Source organism: Capsicum annuum, chromosome 2 (assembly GCF_002878395.1).
Source record: "Capsicum annuum cultivar UCD-10X-F1 chromosome 2, UCD10Xv1.1, whole genome shotgun sequence".
NCBI lineage: Eukaryota > Viridiplantae > Streptophyta > Magnoliopsida > Solanales > Solanaceae > Capsicum > Capsicum annuum.
Window position 1 is genome coordinate 42626626 of NC_061112.1, and position 7672 is coordinate 42634297.

The following is a 7672-nucleotide window of genomic DNA, read 5'->3' on the forward strand; positions in this document are numbered from 1 at the left end:
GAGATGATAGAATTTCGATTTGAGTCCAACAATTTATGATCTTAAGATTGGTTTGATTCCGTCATTATTCATGGTATAAGTTCTAGTTCAAGTCCGATAAATGATGCTATGAGTTCTAGGTCAAGTTTAGCAAATAATGATATGAGTTCCAATTCAAGTCCCACAAAGTGTTTATTCATTATGACAGTTATGGATTCGGTTCGAGTCAGATGTTTCATGGAATGGAAGGATCCACGATTATGATTTTGAGTTATGGTAAACTTGTATAATTCCAATTATTACTTTTCCTTGGTTTCACCCTCTGGTCTAATGGGGGGCTCTTGTTGGGTTGTTTACTTTATTCACACCTGCTAGCTTATGGGGACCAGCTATGTAAAGATAATTATATTTCCTTTAATATTATTATCTCAATTTTTTACATTTAGTATTTAGAGGGATTTCCAGGTTTGCATTCTTTCCTTGACTTAGATTACTTATTTCACATTTTATTATATTTATACTATGATTTAGCTTAGTCGGACGATGATGCCTACTGAGTACCTATGGCTTTGGTATTCATACTACACTTCTTCATCTTTTTTATGCAGATCTGAGTACTAGTTGTCGTCGTTAATACTGAGATTTGTATTGGTCAGAGTTCGAAGGAAGGGGGAGATCTCGGAGCTGGAGTTGACATTTTTTCTTCTTTTGTTTTTTCTATTCGTTTCATTTTTTAGACTATTGTATATTGACTTGATAGTAGTTGTGTTCTTTTGAATTAGAGGATCTTGTACCAACATACTAGGTCATGTTGATAAATTTTTCTTTCACTATATTATTATTCTATGATTTATGGCTTGTAAGCCTTTTGCTTGCATATTTCTAATAGTTATGTCATTTTCCACCAAATTAGACCATTACTTATAGCTCTGGGTTATGGTTTAATTTACCTACTAGTGGAGTAAAGTAGGTGTTATCACTACTCATGAAATCAGGTCGTGATAGGTTACTTCACACTTGCCACATTATTTTTACTATCCTAATCTTTTTCAATTTCTACTTTTTTCTCATCTCCCAGAATAACCTTGTGAGTCACTTTTAGGGGCTCTAATTCCTCCAATTGTAGACCACTTTGAGTAGAATACACATTAACTTCATTAGGGTTAGGATCTGTATCATTGGGTAGATCTCCCTGAGTTCTACTATTATGTACCCCAACAAGCTGTCCCAACTGAACCGTTAGAGTCTTTATGGCCAGTTGTTGATTTTGTATGCCAGTAGCCATTTGTTCTTGGTTATCCATGATCTGCTTAAAAATTTCCGTAATATTATTGTACTGAGTATTAGAGTGACCACTAGAGCCTGGTGTTGAAGATTTTGATTTCCCACTTCACTTCTATATTGATTTACATTCTGCCCTTGATTTCTATCCCATGAAAAGTGGGGGTGATTTCGCCAATTTGCATTATACATGTTCATAAATTTTTTATTATCTTAGCATTGTGCATTACTGTTGTATCTTATTTTGATGATGGTCAAATGACTACAAGGGACCTGGTCCCTGGATGTTCAAGGCAACAGTACAGCTCACACGCGTCTGTACAATTTCATCCTCTCATGTAACAAACTGCACAGGTGCAACTTGTACTATTGAGGACACCTGGTCCAATGGTATTTCAATCCTACTCATCATTCATCTATAAAATAAAAGGGATTTTTCTCTATCAGTAAGATTTTGCAAATCCATAAAGCTAAAGAGAGTAAAAGGCAAAAACTCAATATTCAACATTTCTCAAGTTCTCATTTATTATTTGTCCTAAATTGCAAATGTTCTTGAGTTCAGTTTGAGTCTGTAAATAAATTACTCACTCTATAAGAGTAATGATCTTTTCTTTGTGTTTAGAGAGTGTCTTAGTTAGAGTTGTCTAAGCTTGAAACTGGTTAGAGTTAACAGTGTTGAGGAGTCTTGGCAGAGTTGTCAAGTTGAGATTGTAGTAGAGTTACTACAAGAAAGAGGAGCCTAGAGTTAGGTTCAAATTCGAGTCTGTAATCAAGAGGTTGATTATAGTGAACTTTTGAGGTGCTTGTGAGGGCAAGCCGTGGTTTTCCCTCCCTTGAGCAAGGAGTTTTCCACGTTAAATCTTGTGTTATTTATATTTCCTTCACTGTGTTGTGTTCCTGATTAGTTTACTGTTTTATTTATTATGACTGATTTTTGTCCATCACTGTGCGGTGCAACCCTCCAAGTGTCCAACAATTACCCACAAATTTTATTAATTTTTAATTAGTTGCACAAGCGTATGCCGAATGATCATTATTACCACATACCTCACACCAAGTCTGTGTCTGTTGTGCCATGTTCATAGGAGATTGTTGATATCCTAAATTTAGAAAACTGAATTGATTGTTCACCTGATTTTGTAAAGCGCTAATCTGTGTTGCAATAGTTGTCAATTGGTCCAATTCGAAGAGATCTACAGCTTTCATTATAAAGCTTTTAGAAACATCTATTTTATTTTGAATTTTCTTGTGATATATAATTTTGAAATGCATACAACTCATTATATATCTTTTCTAATGCTTAACTACTGAATCCCAAAGAATCTTTATATTAGGTTCAAGCCTTCTATAAAAGTGTACACTAAAGCCTCATTAGTTTGATAAGGCAATATGATGGGGGTTGTGGAGGTCCCAATGGCTCGTCCTTAGATGTAGTACCTTTTACAGAGGATAGAATTAGTGATAAGGGAAATCAGGAAGCAATGACTTGAACCTCTCCCAAACTTGACACAAATTTCCACCATCCTTTTGCCTGAATTTTAAGATCCTAGTCCTCAAATTCGTTGTCTTTCTAGATGGAAAGAAATCGATCAAAAAATTCTTTTCCAGATCACCTCAGGTGGTGATAAAATTATGTTGTCCAACCTACAACCACCTTTTTTCTTTCCCTAATAGAGAAAAATAGAAGAGGGTAAGTCTCACATAGTCAAACGAAACTCCTTCAAGAATGTATGTGTCACTAATCTCAAGAAAGTTCTGCAAGTGTTTTTGTGGATCCTCATTAGAAAGTCCTATAAACTGGTTGTTGGTGTGAAATAGTTGCACCCCATATTCTACTTGATATCTAATAGACCTCCTACTTTCGATTTATGAATGTTGGGGGAGATATTATTGGTGAATGGGATTACCACCTCGCGAACTGGCCTAGCTGCTTCCATTTCTACATTAATTTCTGTCGGATCAGCCAGTTGAAGTTGTTGAATTAGATATTGAAGAGCTACTACTCTCCTTCACTAATAAAATGCTCATTCAGGCTCCAAATATGGTTTAGCTGATTCTCTTTCTCTTGCTAGATCGAGGCATAAATTAGACCTGCAAAATTAGTCGCTACGATAAAGTTGTTAACATTTGTAAAATATTATTGAAAATAAAAAAGGTCACTAATTTCTTAAGCCTCAGGCAATGAAGTCAAAAATTTATTGCGTCCTACCATATACACAATTTACATGGTCTAGCAAGTAATATAGTGGCTCTTTAGGAGTCGGATATAGAATCCACGAGGATTATGTGCTTAGCAATTTACCTAATTTAGTTTCCAATCATATTTCAGACAAGTGATGCATTTTATCACGAGGATTTGTAAAATTATAACTTTCTCATACTGTGCAAAAAGAATAAAATAAGATAATCACGCTTTTAAACAAGGTTGTAAATAATATTGAGATAAATTCCAGAGCAACGGCATTTACCACAATCATGTATAGTATTTATTTATCTCAATTAACTTTATTTCTCGAATTGCAGATTTTGGGGTTAAGTGTACAATTCAAAAATGGTATCCTCTATATCACCTATTCAAACTAGTTTCACAACTACATCATTGACTGAAGATGTGAATCTCTAATTCAAATGCTTTAATATTTTCATCTCGTTCATAACCAAATAAGGCAAACTAGGTATATATCTATTCTAGTTGCAAATCAACCCTAACTTGAGTAAGGAAGGATCTTATTTCTCATGTTCTTCGTCCTATCCATACATTCCCATTTCTCCGTTCAAGCAAAAATTATTCATTTTTTTAATGTTGGCCAAATACTAAAATAGTAAGCTTTAGAACACAAGCACAATTAAATGAGAAATAAACTTCACTGATTCAAATAAAATACTAAACAATCATGCTCCAATTGTAACCTTGAAACAAGGATATTAGTCAATCGTAGTTTGAAGAAAAACACAATAATCAATGTTAATCATACCAAAATATAAAGTAGTTGAGTTACAAAATGAAGAACCCTCATAAAAACTCTTGTACTCTCTATTTTTATCTCAAAAATTGTAAAACTAATGTATGCAGGTCGTCCTTGGGTATTTATAGAGGTGGACCACTGTAAAATCCAAGTTCATTATAAGATGGCTAAAATATGAGGAAACTTCATCTATAGCCAGATCTTTGTCGCATGTTGTCTATAGCGCAAGCACAAGCTACGCGATGCGAGCCTATCTCTAAGGAGCCTATCTGCGCAGCTCGGTTCTTTCTTTGTAGAAAAAAGGTACTTCAAGTAGTAGATATCTGTGTGTCTTCGCCTCCGGTACCGCTTGGTACACCTTTTGAGGAAGAAATAAGTGTAGGTGCTCACGATATGGACTATGTAGAACCTCAGAAAAATTATGGTATAGAAGAAGAAAATGAATTAAATGCGGTTAATTTAGATGAAGATGATGAAAATATTGGTGAGACACCCGCAGTAGGAAATGCTAACGCTAGATCTGAATCGGTTAATCTCCCTCTCCGTCCTCCCTGTGCCTCAAGAGCTCATAAAATAACTAGTATTGCATGGCAATTTTTTGAACATATATTAGATACTGAGGTGCAATGCAATATTTGTCATTAAATATATAAGCATAAAAGCAAAGGAAAGAAAGGAGGTACGGGTACGTTAATGAGACATATAGGTGATGCTCACGAAAGAGAGTTAAATATTGCACGAGGTGGTGCAGATGTTGGTGGGCCAACGCAACTAGAATGGACCAAGCAACCAGTCAGGTAATGAAGAAGTATAATAAATTGAGGGACCGGAAAGAAATAGCTAAAATGGTGGCTGTGGGTTGTTTGCCTTTTAGTTTTCCTTCTTCTGATTCCTTTATTCACTATATTCAAGCAATTTATAATCCTATATTTAATGGTATTCCTAGAAGTACTTGTCGGTCTGATATTTTTAGACTTCATTCACAATATTATTTTTATTTATCAACATTGTTAAAAATAATTCAATGCAGATTGCCCCTAACTTCTGATCTTGGTCGTGATATAAATAAAAATGATTATTTAACTGTTATTAGTCATTGTATGGATAGTAATTTTGTGATGCAAAAACATATTCTTTCTTTTTTATATGATGAAGATCGTAAACATACTGGAGATTTTATTACTGATTCAATTATTAAAGTTGCAGAATTTTATGGTATCGAAAATAAAATCTTATGTATTGCTTTTGATAATGCTTCTAATAATAAGACTGTTATAACAAACTTAAAATCTAAGTTATCTCCTTTGTTACCTGAAATTTTTCATATTAAGTGGCATGTCATATATAATTTAATTGTAAAAGATGGTCTTGAGTTTTTTTAGCTTTATATTGAAAAATCTGTCTTCCTGTTGGTTTTATTCAAGGAAATAATCGAAGAAAAAGAATTAGAGAATTTAAAGTTAAATGTCAAGAAAATGGACTTGCACCGATATTGATGCCTGAGGAAAATTTCTATTAGATGGAATTCTACTTATTATTTTTAAAAAAACTTGTTATAAATATAAAGTTCCTATTACACTAGTTTTTAACCAACATTGTGGTTCATTTGTTGATTCTGCTGATTGCCTGCTACATGATTCTGATTGGGTTGCAATTAATGATCTTATTAAGTTTTTAGAAAAAAATTATATAGCTACGGTTGAATTTTCCGGTGCTTATTATCCTACTATTTGTAATATTTGGGCATATATAACCGATATTTCTGGTTTACTCAAAAAATATAAAAATAAAGAATATTATAAAGAAGTTGTTAGTGTCATGATTACTAAATTTAAAAAATATTTTTTCCTGACTCCCCCTATTTACTTGGTTGGTGCTATGCTAAATCCGTGCATGAAATATAATACTATGTGCCACTTTAGTACTCTTATTTATGCTAACTTAGAAATAAATACTAACAATGCTTCTCAACAAATACAACCTGATTTGTGGACGGCTATGGGTAATGCGAATGAATACATAGAAAAATTATATAATCACTATGCTGATTTAGTTTATTTAGCCGTACCTACAAATATCACTCCAACTATCGCTCCTCATCCTCCCGAGAAGCCATCATCTTCTAAAAGGCCGGCACATAGTTGTTTTTCTGATTCCTTTTATGATTTACCTTGTTGGAACAATGTTGATGAGAGAGCTTACACATCAACTTTTCAAAAAGAGCTTAAATACTATCTTCGGTCGTCACTAGAGGATCGCAGACAACGGATCAACAAGTTGGATTGGTGGAGGAGTAATGAAACACAATATCCTGTGCTTTCAAGATTAGCTAGAGATATCTTGAATGTTCTAATGTCAACTGTTGCACCAGAGAGCACTTTTAGTCAGGGACGACAGCAACTTGGAGACAACCGACACTCATTGGGAAGCAATGCAATGAATGTTCTAGTTTGCCTTAGAGATTGGATTAGAGCAGAAAGAAGAAATCAAGGAATGGAAGCGGAGCCGAATGACGGGCAGAAACTTAAAGAAATTATGTCTTCACGGGAGAACTCAGCAGAATTAAATCCAATGCATGGTTTTGCCCCTGTTGTATTTGACTTTCCTATGCAAGTTCCCATCAATATTAACATGAATGAGTTGGAAAAAATGATGCATAATTTGTAGATTTTTCATTCATGTAAATTATAAATTTTGGATCATTTTGCAATCAATAAAATTCAACATTCATTCACTCCTTAGTCCTTACTTTGTAATTTTTTTCATTTAATGATTTAAATTGAATTTCTAGTTTAAATTAAAAACTTACTTTTAATATATTATTAATTTACTATCAAGTATTATTAATTTATTATATTAAGTAGCATATGTTTTGTGTATTTGTGTATATATCTTCTATAGATATGTATATTTAATGTATACATATGTATATGTTTTATAAATTGTATATATATTGTAGTATATATATATTGTAGTATATGTGTTATTTAAAGTAGTATATATATATTGAATGGTGCGTATATATTTGTATATATCTTCTATAGACGTATATATTTAATGTATACATGTGAATATGTTTTATAAATTAATATATAATTTTATATATATATATATATATTGTAATGTATATATATTGTAGAATATTTTATTTAAAGTAGTACATATATATTGAATGGTGTGTATATATGTATATATATCTTCTATAGACGTATATATTTAATGTATACATGTTTTATGTTTTATAAATTAGTATATAACTCTCTCTCTCTCTCTCTGTCTCTCTCTCTCTCTCTCTCTCTCTCTATATATATATATATATATATATATATATATATTGTAGTATATATATATATATTGTAGTATATATATATATATTGTAGTATATATATATATATATTGTAGTATATGTTTTATTTAAAGTAGTACATATATATTGAATGGTGCGT

The 7672-nt window shown here is 32.4% G+C and overlaps 1 non-coding gene across 1 annotated transcript; it reads left to right on the top strand.

The window, feature by feature from the left end:
• The first annotated feature begins 2713 nt into the window (after positions 1 to 2713).
• On the top strand, positions 2714 to 2820 carry LOC124896404. Its single transcript, XR_007052766.1, has one exon. It is a non-coding gene; the product is annotated as a small nucleolar RNA R71 (small nucleolar RNA).
• The last annotated feature ends 4852 nt before the right edge of the window (positions 2821 to 7672 follow it).